Source organism: Lissotriton vulgaris, chromosome 2_1 (genome assembly GCF_964263255.1).
Source record: "Lissotriton vulgaris chromosome 2_1, aLisVul1.2, whole genome shotgun sequence".
Lineage (NCBI taxonomy): Eukaryota > Metazoa > Chordata > Amphibia > Caudata > Salamandridae > Lissotriton > Lissotriton vulgaris.
In genome coordinates, this window is record NC_141687.1 from 171,012,762 (window position 1) to 171,029,057 (window position 16,296).

General features: G+C 43.2%; 1 long non-coding RNA gene across 1 annotated transcript in view; it reads right to left on the reverse strand.

Moving 5' to 3' along the window:
• Nucleotides 1-909: 909 nt before the first annotated feature.
• LOC147729774 (uncharacterized) overlaps nt 910-16,296 on the reverse strand; it is a 289,109-nt gene continuing 273,722 nt past the window's right edge. Inside the window, exon 3 of the long non-coding RNA XR_015308348.1 lies at nt 910-1,096. This is a non-coding gene — a long non-coding RNA (uncharacterized LOC147729774). The remainder of the gene's footprint in view (nt 1,097-16,296) is intronic.

A 16,296-nucleotide genomic window follows, 5' to 3' on the forward strand; every position in this document is an offset into this window, starting at 1 on the left:
TGTGAAGTAAAAACCTGCAAAATAAAAGGCTGAAAACGGTGATGTAAAGACTTCCCTTATAAGTCTTATTATGTAGTGACTCCCTATGTAGACCCTGTGAAGTAAAGGTAGTGTACCACTATAACATTAGATGCAGAAAAGGTATTTGATAAGGTGTCTTGGCCATTCTTCTGGACAATTCTACACGAACAAAGGCTGAGTGACTCCTGTGTTAGAGGTGTCATGGCCCTTTATCATAACCCTTGAGCAAAGAGTAAAACAGAGGGCACCACCTCAAAATTCTTTAGTTTGAAGCAAGGAGGAAGACAGGGCTGTCCCATTTAGGAAACAGAGAAAAAGCATACAGAAGTCTTTTTGGCCACTGGATCAAAAAGTGGCACGCTTGCTCACTGCTTTCTCGTGTCCAATACCAGGGGCTGAACTGTAGGACTCTCCAGTGTTCTAATAAGCTTCCAGATACTCCCCTGCATGCTTATCCTGACTTCCATCCATTTGGTCACTATTTGGGAATCGACATGCGTTCCCAATCGATACTGGGTTTTGTGAAAGCCAGCCTGCTCATACTTGAAGCCAGCCTGCCAATGTTTGACACTGTTACCTAGAATTCCCTGCTCACTGCTTTGTCTCCACCCCTGCAGCCCAGGGATAGGTGGAGGAATTCAGCTCACATGTGGCTGTCTGCTGCTAGCCTGCTCACACCTGATGCATGTGATTACTGTGAGCTCTTTAAGCTCCATCTCCCTTCAGGGCAAGGTTGGTCATTGCAGCTGCGTACCGGTGAGACCGACCCTTGTGTCTAGTGCTTACTGAGCTGTTGCTGTCCTTGTTTGTAGTGTTTGCTGAGCTTTTAATATCCTTGTTTCCAGTGTTTCCTGAGCTTTTAATATCCTTGTTTCCAGAATTCCGGAGCTATAGCTATTCCTTGTGCCTGAATTAGCACTGCCTGCACTGCTTGTCAGGATCGCCAAGTCCCAAGGGTCCAGATGATGCACTAAAGGGTCCACCTTTTGACATCCCCAAACTCCCATATAATTGTACGGAGTATTAAGGCGATCGAACGAGGGAAGGGTAGGATGGTGACAGCAAGGAAAAGAACCTAGAACAACAAAGAACAAAAGGTAAATACAGGTGCATGCAATACTACTCTCAATATGTCTCACTAGTTCCTTAACTACCTTATCCACATGGACGACCAACACTACAGTCCCTTGCTTCAGGAACCAAACGAATCGTCAAACGTGGATCTAAATCAGTGTAAAACAAAACCACAGGATACCACATCCTAACACCACCACAAAACCAAAACATTCATTTCTCATTTCCACCCCAGTACATACCAATAAAGTCTTGCTATCAAAATATTTAAGGGGGTCTGGGAGAAAAGTCTAGCAACCCAAAAAAAAGTCTTGGTCCGAAAATGTTAATCACAGCAAATCAATAATGTATTGGCTGTTGCATTCGGCCCTAAAAGTACGTTGTCTGGGGTCCACCTTTAAGCAACTCTGAATCACTAACAATCCAGGCAAAAGGAAAATAAAAACCAGCAAAATAAAAGAAACGTTACTCCTACCTCGGAGTGTAAATGTTCTAAGAGATGGAAGCGGTTTCCTGGCCGCTCTACCGTTATGATGTCCCTACGGGGACTGAACACCAGTCTCTCGGTACTTCAGAAATGATTCCCCAGGCGTGGAAAGAAGATTTCTGCCTGTACCGCTTGCCTCTAAGGAAAGCCCAGAGCAGCGCTAGCATCAGCTGTGGGATTCACGAGGTGCTCAGCCAAGCAACAACAAAGTCTATGTCTCCGCGACACACTAGGAATAAACACCGAAACACGGCGATCCCTCCGTTCGCTCCTGCCCTCAGCCGAGAGCCGAACTCCCAATATAAAGAATTACGCACACAAGCCTGTGTGCGACGCATCCTGATACGGACCACAGCTCCGCCTCTTCATCCTAGGCATTCTGGGGCATGTAGTCCAACAGGCCAGCGTTAACGAAACGTGATTCCTGACACTGCTACCTTGTTTCCTGAGTTCCTGAGCTTTAGTTATTCTTTGTTCCTGTTCCTGAGCTTCAGCTATTTCTTGTTCCTGATTTTCACTGCTTGCAGTGCTCTCTTGATGCCTATTCCTGAGCTGGAGCTATTTCCTGTTTCCTTAAACTAGCACTGACTTCGGAGCTTTTTTCTCAATTCTCGTTACTGCTTCAGCACAGCCTTCTGTGCTATTTTTGTTTTCTCGATTCCTGATTCAACTCTATTCTAGGGTACCCTTGTAGCCTCCCCTTCTATATATCCTTTTCCAGTCCCTGCTTTTCTTTCCATTTTCTTGGGTTCAGTTCCTAGTTCACTCCTTTGCTATTCCTGCTGTCTTGCTTCTTTTACCTTGTATGTTTTGTTACTTGCTTTCTGCCAAGTGTGCCCTGTGATTTTCTTTCTTTCCTGTTAAGCACTCCTCCTGGCTAGCTCCTTGTCTATTGTGCTTGTATTTCATTCTACCCTTTGCTGTTACTGCCTTGGGTGTTCCTGTTTGATCGCCAGGACCCGTGGGCACACCCGACAACCTAAGAGGTGTTTCTTGTTCACTGTGAATATTGTCTTTGAGTTAAATATATATCACCATAGGTATCAGCTACACAGTAAGGATTTGCATGCATATCCTGTATGCGAGTATTTGCAGTCAGTATCTGTAACAGCAATTGTGGGTGAGGAACTTACTGAGCTTCAGTCTTACTGTGTGGAGCTTCCAAGTGCTTTACCCCACATTCCCTTTATTGTTAATGTTGTGTATATATATATATATATATATATATATATATATATATATATATATATATATATATATATATATCGCAAACAACACTCCTTCCACCTCTACCAAAGCCTCGGCAGCGAAGAAAGAGAAACAAACCACTTCTTTTTTCCAGGCAAGATGTTTATTTAAAACCTAGCAGCAGTCAACAGATGACGCGTTTCGGGCTTAGGCGCCCTTGTTCACATAAAGGCTGTGAGTGGTTTTCGCCATTTTAAGTGATATGCCCTTTCCACCAAAGTCACATGTTCCAAAAGTTAATGGAGAACATAGTAAACAGACTACATGACTCAAATATAATCAATGTATTATCCATATTCGTTAGTGCCAAAAATCATATTGACAGGACCCCAACCGCATTTACCATTATATTATAACGGAAATTTATATTGTTGTCAGCTGAAGAAAAGCAAAATAAAACTTTTTCAAATTACAATATAATTCCAAAGTCTAAAGACTTCATTTTGGCAATCTAGAAATCCCAGGATAAATCCAAATACACATTATAAAAAGTGCAAAAATTCATAATAGCTGCATCAATGCATGTAATCATTAACAAACTTGCGACTTTTAGTTTAGAAGGAAATGTGAAAAGAAGATAAAGTGCATAGCAGAGCTAATCATAGAATTATTTTACAAATATACCATGTGCAAATTGATGTGATAGATAATGAATGTAAAAATGGTTACAAAATAAAAAATACATTTTGCAACCCAAGCTCGCTGAGACATTACACAAAGTGAAATATATTATGGGATGGCATTAGCTTTAGTTTGGGAAACCATATTGTAAACTTAGACCACGTCCAAGTTTAACCATTTTTTTTCAAAACCAATACATGCTTTCCCTATAATACGGTGTCTCTGCCGAAGTGTAAATGAGTGAAACACACAATTAATCACCGTTATAAAACATTAGTCCAAAATCACTGAACATTCTTATGGTGACCATGAAATTTACCAATACCAACACATTAAAAAAATAGATCATCTAGAACCAGATCCAAAAAACAAATTCAAAAAATCTGTACGATATAAAACACACTGCTCAGGGTAACACACAGAATACCTATTTACAAGCATGTGTACATATCTTCGGTGTTGTTCAGACCATTTGGGCATTTGCTGTCGAAGTTAAGAATAAATTTGGTTTCCAATCTCCTAAGCAAAGCCTCTCTGTTCCCTCCTCTGCGTGGTTTAGGGACAGCAGCTACCACATAGTATTTTAAACAAGATAAATTGTTACCATGAACTTGTTTGAAGTGGCGTGCCACTGGGTAATTGGGATCACTATGCAAGATGGCACGTAGATGTTGAAGGATTCTCTCATGTACCTGTAGCTTTGTGCTTCCGATGTAATTGAGCCCGCAGGTACAAGTGAGAACATAAACTGCAAAATCAGTTTTACAGTTATAGTTTCCCATTATCTTGTGTGGTGTAGGACTGAATGGAGTACAGTATTCCGTTGTGTTTACCCCGAACTTGCACGCCCGGCAAGATGAGCATTTATAGAAACCATCTTTAGGTTTTAACCAGTTGGGTTTAGTTCTTATTTCAGGGCTGGTAGGATCTAACACAGCCCCCATGTTTCTGGCTCTACTGAATGTTATAGTGGGGCTAGATGGCAGACTCATTCTCAAAACGGGGTCAGTGAGTACTATTCCCCAGTTTTTATTGATGATGGATCTAATTTTGCGTTCGTTCTCACTGTATGCTGTGATCAGTCTAGGACATTGGGCCTTATCAGTTGTCTCGGGAGTAGCTGGTGAATCAGATAGGATCTCCGGGACAGACTCTTCTGCTATGGGAGCTGGAAGTAAACTGGCTCTAGGTCTGGACGATGTTTTAGTTAAAGCTGATGTCAAGATCTTATCTGAATAGCCTCTAGCTTTCATGCGACGCATGGATTCTGCCGCACAGATGTTGAATTCGGCATCCGTGCTGCATATTATTTTTAGGCGGAGCAATTCCCCATAGGGGATGCTCGCAATCAGATGCCTAGGATGGGCACTGGAGGCATGGAGTGTGACATTTCCAGCGGTAGATTTTCTGAAAAGGGTACTTTCTATTCTACCATTTGCTACATACAGTTTGACATCCAGAAATTCCAAGCTGGAATTGTCTATGTGGTGGGTAAAGTGGAGATTCAAATTATTGACATTGATGTTTTCAATGAATTCCAATGCTTTAACTTACTGCCATTCCACACGATGAAAATATCATCGATAAACCTGTAGTAGTGTACAATGTTTTCTTCAAAAATGGAAGAATAGTCCCTTTTAAGCACCTGCTCCTCCCACCAGCCAACGTGCAAGCACGCATAGCTGGGGGAGAAGCAAGCGCCCATAGCCACACCCCTTAGTTGCTTGAACAACTCCTTTCCAAATAGAAAGAAGTTGTTGTTAAGACACCAACTCATCATGCTAACTAGGGCCTTGTTGTGCTGATAGAATTCGCACGGTCTTTGGTCCAAAAAGAATTTTACAGCTGATAATCCTGCCTGGTGATCAATACTGGTGTACAAGGATTCAATATCTAATGAAATTAGGTACATCCCATCTGACCATTGAATGTTCTTGATTTTACCCAGGAAATCACCCGTATCTTTGATGTAACTAGGCAGTGATTTTACATGATTTTGCAGAAAAAAGTCAATATATTGGCCCACCTGTTCCGCTGCACTTCCTATAGCGGAAATGATAGGCCTACCAGGAATGGGAGAAACACCTTTATGCACTTTTGGTATTAAATATAACACGGGTACAATTGGATTCTCATTGTGCATAAACTTGAACTCATCATTAGAAATAAGGCCATCGCTACGTAGTTGCATTAACAGTTTCTTGAGAGAATCTGTAGCCCCTTTGTATTTTTTGGTGTTAGATGGCTCATAACAATCACTGTTATCCAGTTGGCATTTTGCCTCCTTGATATAATCTTCTCGGGGCCAGATTACTAGGTTGCCCCCTTTATCTGATTTCTTAATTATGATTTCGTTATTCTCACTTAGTTTTTTCATTAACTGGGCATAGTCTTTTTTCTTTTTTTCAACATGTTTTCTTTGTTTGAATTTTTTGGACTGTACTTGCTTATTCAATTTTTTAATGTCTTCAACCACACAGTCGTGGAACGTGTCTGACGCATCCCTGGGCATCATGGGGATGTATTTGGATTTTTTCTTGAAGGGGCTGATCCCAGCACCTTTTTGTAGCAGATTGATGTTATTGAATCTGGTTTGAGTTGAAAGATCACAGTCAATCTCGTCATTTGCTGCCTCGCCAGTATTCAAATCATGTAGGTCTAAATAGATTGGAATATCAGCAGCCCTAATGCCTAAACTTTCCACATGATTGTTCATTCCTTGTTGCAGCTCCTCGTCTTTATCTTTTGCGTTTTTCAAAGAGAAATGTTTTTTCAATTTGAGCTTTCTAACGAATCTAAAGACGTCAATCCTCGTGGAGCTATAGTTGAAAGTTTGGCCGGGGCAAAAGTTGAGACCTAAAGACAGCAACATTTTTTCAGCATTAGACAAAGGCACTTTGGACAGATTGATTATGGTTTTATCCAAGTCTACTTCTTCCGTGTCCAATTGCTCTTCTTTTTGTTTTTTCCTCTTTTGTTTGTTGATTTTTCTTCTTTCTTTTCTTCGTCTGTTTTTTCTTGTGTTTTTTGCTGTTGTTTGCTGTCCTTTCTCGGTCTCAGTGACCGCAGTCTCTCTGCTACTAAAAAATCCAATTCCTCTCCTGCATCAAGTACTATAGCTGGCGTGGGCCTCTCTCCGCTTTCTATGCTGGATTCACTTGAGATGGAAATTGAGTCAAAACTAGCGCTGTCTGCCGCTGCACCTCCTGTTGCGACAGATTTCTGCACATTGGTCTCCACATTGCTTTTGCCCTTCTGTTCCCCAAACTTTTTGCGGTTTTCATTATTGTATTTTCGGGCGAATGTGAAAATTTGCCCGTTATTATAATCTGCTTCATCCCTGGCAAATTTATGTGCTTTACGTTGTTTTATTTTTTCTTCATGCTTGCGCAGTCTTTCTTCAATGGCAGTTCTGGCATTTTTGATATAGTCAATTTTAGCAGATTTCTTAAGTTCTTCTTCGATGTTTTCTATTTTTTTGATTATATCTACCCGGTCTATTGCTGCATATTTAATTAAAATGCGGACTGAGGTCATGGAAGCTTCCAGGTTGTTTTGCGCCCACTCTTTTAACATTGCAGGGTTGGGATTATCATAACTTGGGGCCAAAAGGATACGCAGACCCCTCGGGACCCGTCCAACTTCTGCATATTTAGTTAATGAGCAGTGCTCCCACCACTTGGTGATTTCCAAGCGCTTGTACTTTTCCAGGTCTTTTAATAGAGTCTTTTCATTTTCATCTGCCCCTGCCGATGTGCTCGCAGTGGGTACAGTATTAGAGTTTGCCGCTGGTCTTTTGCAAAACAATTCCTCCGCTGCCGCTTCACGCTGGCGTACAGCCTCGTCTGTCATGCCGACTGCTAGGTTTGTATTACACACGTAACCCGAATCGTATCTCGAGTTAACTCGTAAGCGCCTGTTATCTCCCCACCTCTGCCACAATGCCATCGTCACTCACCGGATACAGTTTCTGCTTCGCCTTCGAACCAGTTCGGTTCTACTCGCCGACCAATATCCTTTTGCTCTCGTGTGATGCGTGGCGGCGCGAGGGGGCTGCAGCCAATGTTTCACCACGAACATCCAGCTTCTTCGACTTCTGGGCGGCAGCCACTTCCGGGTGAGAGGGTTCGTTGGACGGAAGAAAGTCGGACCTCCGTGAATTCCAAATCGCAAACAACACTCCTTCCACCTCTACCAAAGCCTCGGCAGCGAAGAAAGAGAAACGAACCACTTCTTTTTTCCAGGCAAGATGTTTATTTAAAACCTAGCAGCAGTCAACAGATGACGCGTTTCGGGCTTAGGCGCCCTTGTTCACATAAAGGCTGTGAGTGGTTTTCGCCATTTTAAGTGATATGCCCTTCCCACCAAAGTCACATGTTCCAAAAGTTAATGGAGAACATAGTAAACAGACTACATGACTCAAATATAATCAATGTAATATCCATATTCGTTAGTGCCAAAAATCATATTGACAGGACCCCAACCGCTTTTACCATTATATTATAACGGAAATTTATATTGTTGTCGGCTGAAGAAAAGCAAAATAAAACTTTGTGAAATTGCAATATAATTCCAAAGTCTAAAGACTTCATTTTGGCAATCTAGAAATCCCAGGATAAATCCAAATACACATTATAAAAAGTGCAAAAATTCATAATAGCTGCATAAATGCATGTAATCATTAACAAACTTGCGACTTTTAGTTTAGAAGGAAATGTGCAAAGAAGATAAAGTGCATAGCAGAGCTGATCATAGAATTATTTTACAAATATACCATGTGCAAATTGATGTGATAGATAATGAATGTAAAAATGGTTACAAAATAAAAAATACATTTTGCAACCCAAGCTCGGATGAGACATTACACAAAGTGAAATATATTATGGGATGGCATTAGCTTTAGTTTGGGAAACCATATTGTAAACTTAGACCACGTCCAAGTTTAACCATTTTTTTTCAAAACCAATACATGCTTTCCCTATAATACGGTGTCTCTGCCGAAGTGTAAATGAGTGAAACACACAATTAATCACCGTTATAAAACATTAGTCCAAAATCACTTAACATTCTTATGGTGACCATGAAATTTACCAATACCAACACATTCAAAAAATAGATCATCTAGAACCAGATCCAAAAAACAAATTCAAAAAATATGTACGATATAAAACACACTGCTCAGGGTAACACACAGAATACCTATTTACAAGCATGTGTACATATCTTCGGTGTTGTTCAGACCATTTGGGCATTTGCTGTCGAAGTTAAGAATAAATTTGGTTTCCAATCTCCTAAGCAAAGCCTCTCTGTTCCCTCCTCTGCGTGGTTTAGGGACAGCAGCTACCACATAGTATTTTAAACAAGATAAATTGTTACCATGAACTTGTTTGAAGTGGCGTGCCACTGGGTAATTGGGATCACTATGCAAGATGGCACGTAGATGTTGAAGGATTCTCTCATGTACCTGTAGCTTTGTGCTTCCGATGTAATTGAGCCCGCAGGTACAAGTGAGAACATAAACTGCAAAATCAGTTTTACAGTTATAGTTTCCCATTATCTTGTGTGGTGTAGGACTGAATGGAGTACAGTATTCCGTTGTGTTTACCCCGAACTTGCACGCCCGGCAAGATGAGCATTTATAGAAACCATCTTTAGGTTTTAACCAGTTGGGTTTAGTTCCTATTTCAGGGCTGGTAGGATCTAACACAGCCCCCATGTTTCTGGCTCTACTAAATGTTATAGTGGGGCTAGATGGCAGACTCATTCTCAAAACGGGGTCAGTGAGTACTATTCCCCATTTTTTATTGATGATGGATCTAATTTTGCGTTCGTTCTCACTGTATGCTGTGATCAGTCTAGGACATTGGGCCTTATCAGTTGTCTCGGGAGTAGCTGGTGAATCAGATAGGACCTCCGGGAGAGACTCTTCCGCTATGGGAGCTGGAAGTAAACTGGCTCTAGGTCTGGACGATGTTTTAGTTAAAGCTGATGTCAAGATCTTATCTGAATAGCCTCTAGCTTTCATGCGACGCATGGATTCTGCCGCACAGATGTTGAATTCGGCATCCGTGCTGCATATTCTTTTTAGGCGGAGCAATTCCCCATAGGCTCGCAATCAGATGCCTAGGATGGGCACTGGAGGCATGGAGTGTGACATTTCCAGCGGTAGATTTTCTGAAAAGGGTACTTTCTATTCTACCATTTGCTACATACAGTTTGACATCCAGAAATTCCAAGCTGGAATTGTCTATGTGGTGGGTAAAGTGGAGATTCAAATTATTGACATTGATGTTTTCAATGAATTCCAATGCTTTAACTTTACTGCCATTCCACACGATGAAAATATCATCGATAAACCTGTAGTAGTGTACAATGTTTTCTTCAAAAATGGAAGAATAGTCCCTTTTAAGCACCTGCTCCTCCCACCAGCCAACGTGCAAGCACGCATAGCTGGGGGAGAAGCAAGCGCCCATAGCCACACCCCTTAGTTGCTTGAACAACTCCTTTCCAAATAGAAAGAAGTTGTTGGTAAGACACCAACTCATCATGCTAACTAGGGCCTTGTTGTGCTGATAGAATTCGCACGGTCTTTGGTCCAAAAAGAATTTTACAGCTGATAATCCTGCCTGGTGATCAATACTGGTGTACAAGGATTCAATATCTAATGAAATTAGGTACATCCCATCTGACCATTGAATGTTCTTGATTTTACCCAGGAAATCACCCGTATCTTTGATGTAACTAGGCAGTGATTTTACATGATTTTGCAGAAAAAAAGTCAATATATTGGCCCACCTGTTCCGCTGCACTTCCTATAGCGGAAATGATAGGCCTACCAGGAATGGGAGAAACACCTTTATGCACTTTTGGTATTAAATATAACACGGGTACAATTGGATTCTCATTGTTATATATATATACTAGCAGCCCACCCCAGCGTTGCCTGGGGCAGAAGGGGGCTGGGGGCTGCATTTTTAGCCCGGGGCCAGAAGCTGGCTGGGGCAGCATGTTGTCGAGCGGGGCACCCGCCGACTCCCTCCCGCCCCCCCCCCCGCCTCCAGCTTCCCGCCCCCCCGCCTCCAGCCTCCCGAGTACCGCCCCGACTCCCTCCCGTCCCTGACTATTTACTTTTCTTACCTGACCCGCCGCTCCTCCTCTTCATGTTGCCACCACTGCACCGCCGCCTCTTCATGTCGTCGCCGCCGCTACTCACTGCACCACTGGACCACAGCCCCGCCGCTCCTCCATGACGCCGCCGCTCCTCCATGACGCCGCGGCTCCTCCTTCGTCATGACGCACGTCGCGTCCAACGCTAGGTCACGGCCGGCGCTACTTTCAGGGGACTACTTTGTTTTGTAAATTAATTTTTTTATTTTGCTTTTTTTTTAAATTTATATAGCCTATGTCCATCTACACACCCTGACATTTTCAAAGATGTATCGGGTGTGTAGATTGGCGCTGTGGTTCCCGAGATTACCTTGCCAAAAGGTGCAAGTTCTCTCTTGATAATAGTAGTGTATATATATATATATATATATATATATATATATATATATATATATATATATATATATATATATATATATATATATATATATATATATATATACATCTTCACGTCCATTCTGGTTGTAGTTATTCTCCATGCCAAATTGCCTCTTGAGTCCCTATCCTTTGAGTCTTAGCCATCTTGTTCACATGTATAGGCTTCCCGTTTGGATCCCTTTTCTCCTCTGACTTCCTGTTTGATCCTGGGCAGCACTGTACTCCTCTTTCTGTGTACGTTTTCTACCCACTGCCCAGTCCTTGCCCAAGTCCCTAGCTGTGTTCCCGACATAGTCCCGGACAGTCACTGACAATAAGGCATCCACTCCCCAGAAACCTGGAGCAGAACTTTAGAAGTAGATGGTCTTTTTGGAGGCAAATAGGTCCTGATATGGAACACGGAAGCTGAAGGCCCTGGGAAGGAGAAAACACTCTGCAAACGATCTGCCTTAACATTGTTTTCCCCTTTGATATGGATCGCTGAAATAGACAAAAGGTGTTCTTCACCCCAATTACCCAGCATGCATGCTACCTTGTTGAGGGAATGGGAGTGAATGCTGCCACCTTGATTTATATATGCCACAGTTACTGTATGGCCAGGTTTTACCAAGACATTGCATTTCTCAAAAACAGGTTGGAACTTGAGAATCGCTCGAAACACTACTGTTCCATCTTCCTTGAGCTGGATGCTCCTCCAATGTTGCTCCCCAACCTGACTTGCTCACATCTGTTGTCAGAACCCTTTGTTGAGGCAGAGTTGTAACACAGGCCCCCACCGCCCCTGCGGAGCGGGAGGGCCCCTAACCTCCAGGGGGCTCTCTAAGCACCGCACTTCTGCCGGAGAGCTCCAGATTGAGTCCGGAGGAGGCCCCTCCACGTACCCTGCGGGGGGCCCCCCTCAAGTTTCGTTACGCCACTGGATAGAGGGGGGATACATCAAAACTACACAGAGTAGATTCTTTGGCTCCAAGCACCACTGCAGACTCTCCTTGATTTCTGGAGTAAGTGCTACAACTGAGTCTAAATCCTGACTTCTGTGCTGTTGGTGCTTATTTGGGTGCCATTAAAGGGGACAAAGATGTAATCTTGCCAAAGGGATCATGAATACACAGGAACTCATATGGCCTTGCATCCAGTTCCTTATCAGAGCTTTTTCTGATGAAAGAGAGATTTCAACAAGTGTTGGAGCTGCAGCATTTTTTCCCTTGAAACAAATACCTTGTCCAAGTCTGTGCGGAAACTTACCCCTATAAAGATCAGCTATTTTTCTCGGGTCAAATTGGAATTTTGGAAGATTCAAGTAAAATCATGACATTTTTGCATAAGGTCTTTTGTGATACTTGTAGCAGCAAGGCACTAGGCCACCAAGGGCACCAACACCTTTGTGACCACTCTTGCGCCTTAGCAAAGACCAAATGGCCGTACCCGAAATTGCCATTGGCTGTTCTGGATGAAAATCTGGAAGTATTTCCGGTGAATTACTGCCAGCAGATCATGGAGATAGGCATCCATCAAGTTTATAGTGACCATGTGATTCCTTTGAACAAAGGGTGATGATTCTCTGTAACGTCTCCCCCTGATTGGAATTTTCCATATGAAGTTGTTCAAGAATTTCATATCGATCACTAAGCGGAAACCTTGAGAACCAGAAAGACAATCGAGTACACTCCCTTCCCACTCTGAGATGGTTGTACTGGAACAATCTCCCTCTTTTCCTGCAGTGCCTGTACCCCTTCCAACATGGCAAGCTTATTCTCCGGAGAGCTGGGAACAAGGGTTGGAATTATCCTTGTTTCCTCGGGCATGGAGAGAAATTCGATTTGATACCCTTGTTTCACTATATTGAGAAACCAGGAATCTGTTGACATTATCAACCACAAACACTCAGAGAGAGCTAGCTACCAAAAACCTATTTCTGTGGTATCCCCTGTTCAGGTGGGTAGAGAAACGTACTGGGTTTTTAAAATAACTCTCACCCACTAACACTAGTTAAGTGTCATGATTCGTCATAGGGATCCCACCCAAGTCTCTTAAGGCATCTGGGTGAAATGAAATGAAATTAGGATTTATACCGCTCGCTAATACCCGTAGGTGTATAGGCGCTACGATGTCTGAGTTACAGCACAGTAGGTTGTTGTTGGTTTCCCAGGGATCAGGACTGTATAATTACCTTAAGGTCTCCCACCAATGAAGGCAAATATTATATTATGGGAGCCTTAGGTAAAGTTAAAAACACAGGTGGAGGTGGATAGAAATTATTATGACTTCCACACATCCCAGACCTACATGTTCAGCTATTCTCCTAAATGTCCACAAGGGTCAAATGGCTTTCTTCAGGACGCAAGATCCTTTTAACCATGTGATACTCCTATTTCAGTGTACACATGTGCACTCTAACACATGACTGTGTAATGTTATTTGTAACTTACAGACTTCTTTACGATTCTGTTGATGTATCTGTAATGAGTAAAGCAAGAGAGACATTATACAGGATCACAATGATAGCCATCATCATGCTGTATTTGGTGAGCACAGTTCATAGACAGTGCACATGCAGTATATTCCATACGTGCTGGACAACTATGAACCGGTACAGGTTCTCTTGTGTTCTCTTTGTATTCGTAACCAACTGAATTTGCGTCATGCAGAAGTCAAGAGTAGTGTACTCAGAAGACAATGTTTGTGACGTTTAAGGTTAGCCATAGGTGGTGAGATACATACAGTTCATGCACCGCAGCGCACAATCAGGGGTGAAGAACCTTCTTTAAATGAGTTGGTCGTATGCGGCATAGATATTCATAGGGTGCCTACCCTGTAGTCACACACTGAGGAAGGAGAAAATATATCAGAAAAGCTCCTCATCGAATATTAACTCTGAAAGAGAGGTGTGGCGCTGCGGCCAGGGCGACTGGCGCTGGACGCTGGGGTTCACAGTTGAGTTTGATCCCCGGCTCCGGCGGCAGGGGTCTGCCCAGCACCACGCGACTCTGGGCAATAGCTCACTTAATCTTCCCAACGGCCCCCAGCGCCGAGATACCCCTTCGGGGGTGATTCATACGCTATACAAGTTCTGGATTTATATTTAAAGGGGAACCTCTTCCCCTGAATTACTCTGTCATGGTGTCTCGCACGCAAACCACCTATTTGGTGTCCTTGGAGATCTGAGGTTTACTGTGCCTTGGTCCCGAAGAAACTAAATACAGTCTACGGGCGTGGACGAAGTGCACCTGTCTGCGCGTTCTAATGTGTGGTGTCAGAGAGCGTGCTGACGCCATCACGCGGCCGCATGCCGACATATCGCTTGGCATTGGGCAAGTGCATACCGTTGTGAGTTTTTTCTAATCGGCTTGTTATTTGTTGACATAACAAAGTGTGTTTAAATATGATTTTAATGTAGGTATTGCCACTAATATGCACAAACATCATTATCATGGTGTGTCTTCCTGGAAAAGGGAACATCAGGCATCATAGTGTCATCAATTTTGGGTTGGAACTAAATAATAATGACATTTATAACTCAGTGTTCTGTAATGTCAGAAGCTCTAGAGTTTCCCCAAAACATACAGTCTTATTTCACACACTCACCCCCAGTAACAAATCAGGGTTGAATCCATCATCGTTCTTAAGCTCACTTTGCCACCTCAGTTCAGACATGGCTATATGCAAATCAGTCTTGACCCTGTGCCTCATGGGAACAGCACAGCCTGAACTGCCAAGCCAGGTCCTCCCTGGACCGGAAACAAGCATCCTGGGACCGGTTTCAGGCTAACACCTTTCATCAGCCAGGTTCTCCTCTTACAACAGATATTGCTCTGGTGTTCACATATTTTTGTTTTTAACTTTCTGTCTCCCATTCCCACTTAACGCAGCCCACAGGGACATGTAATCATGTGGGCTCTATTTGAAGAGTTGCAGATGGTATGTTTTTGGTTGTGCACACTCTACCTGGTTCCAAATTTGTAGTTTGGGGGTGTAAGTCCGGTGGCATACAGTGCAGTACCCACAGGCGAAATGAGTTACAATATGCGGAAGACCCCAGAGCTTGAGGGCAATGGTCCTAATTTATCCGCGTTTGTTTCAGTGGGTAGACACAAATTTATCTTTCAGGCTCCTTGCTCGTTTATAAGAAAACAAGTGTTTCTCCTATTTTGGGTTGCCTGTGCACAAAATGCGTCAATATTTGTCTATGGCCTTTTTTACCTGGTTCGAAACTGTGTTGAAAGTTGTGACACAAGTGAGGGGCATTGTAGGCGGGATGTGATCATGATTTTCTAAGAGTGCATCCCTGCTCTGATTTATCTCTGTTCTCGAGTAGTTTTAATAATTTCCTCAGGATAATCACAGGCCCGTAACATTTCCATGGGGGTCTTACCTTGGAGCTTGTAGTCTGTCGTTGTGCTAGAATTCCTCTAAGTCTGAGTAACTAGCCATTCAGGGGGTTTCACCTCGCAAGAAGCCAGGTCTTCCATAAGCCCTGCAGTGGAAAGCGGACTTCAATGCTGGAGGCACCAGCTGTGCTGGAACCTCAGCCTTCCTCATCATCGTTCTAGTCCTAGTCAGGGAGCAAAAACAGGAAGTGCTGGGGCATGCTAGTCCTTAAGTGTCTCACAGCAGGGGTGGCTGTGGCTATGGGCTCACATTTCATGTTTATGTTTACTGTCCTGAGGTGGGAACAGACCATAAGTATTTGTAAAGCGCACGTTCACCCCTACGGGGTCTCTTGGCGCTGAATAACAGATGTTTATTGTTACCCAACTCAATGGTACTCATTTTAGTGACCTCACATGGATGAAAGGCTGAGTGGATCCGCCGGGATTTGAACCTGTGACCATGAGGTCAAACACAGGCCCCTGCAGTGGATGCATTAGGCCACTGAGCCACCAGACCATATCAAGTGAGGACTGGGATGAGGACGAGGGATGTATCGGTAATGGACATCGCTTCCACTGTTAGCACTGATGTATTGAGTCATAATGGTCTCGGAGTCCTCCTCTTTGTCAATTCTTTGTCTTCTCTAACTTTTCTTCATTCTTCTCTTCTTGGTATCTTCCCTCTTTCTCAGCTGCCGCAGATACTTACCAGTTCTTCTAGAAATACTCATAAGATTATTGATAGGGAGGTCACTGATCCTCTCATGATACACCTTATGTTATGACTCACTGCAGCCTTTGACGGTTAGAGCATTAGAACAAAGACGGTGCGTCTAGTTCCATCATTAACGCCTTAACCGGGCGTTCTAATGAGTGGGTGGGGCTGCGTCGGCCGTGGGCCGTTCGCAGCACTGGGGAGGGAGTGCTCCT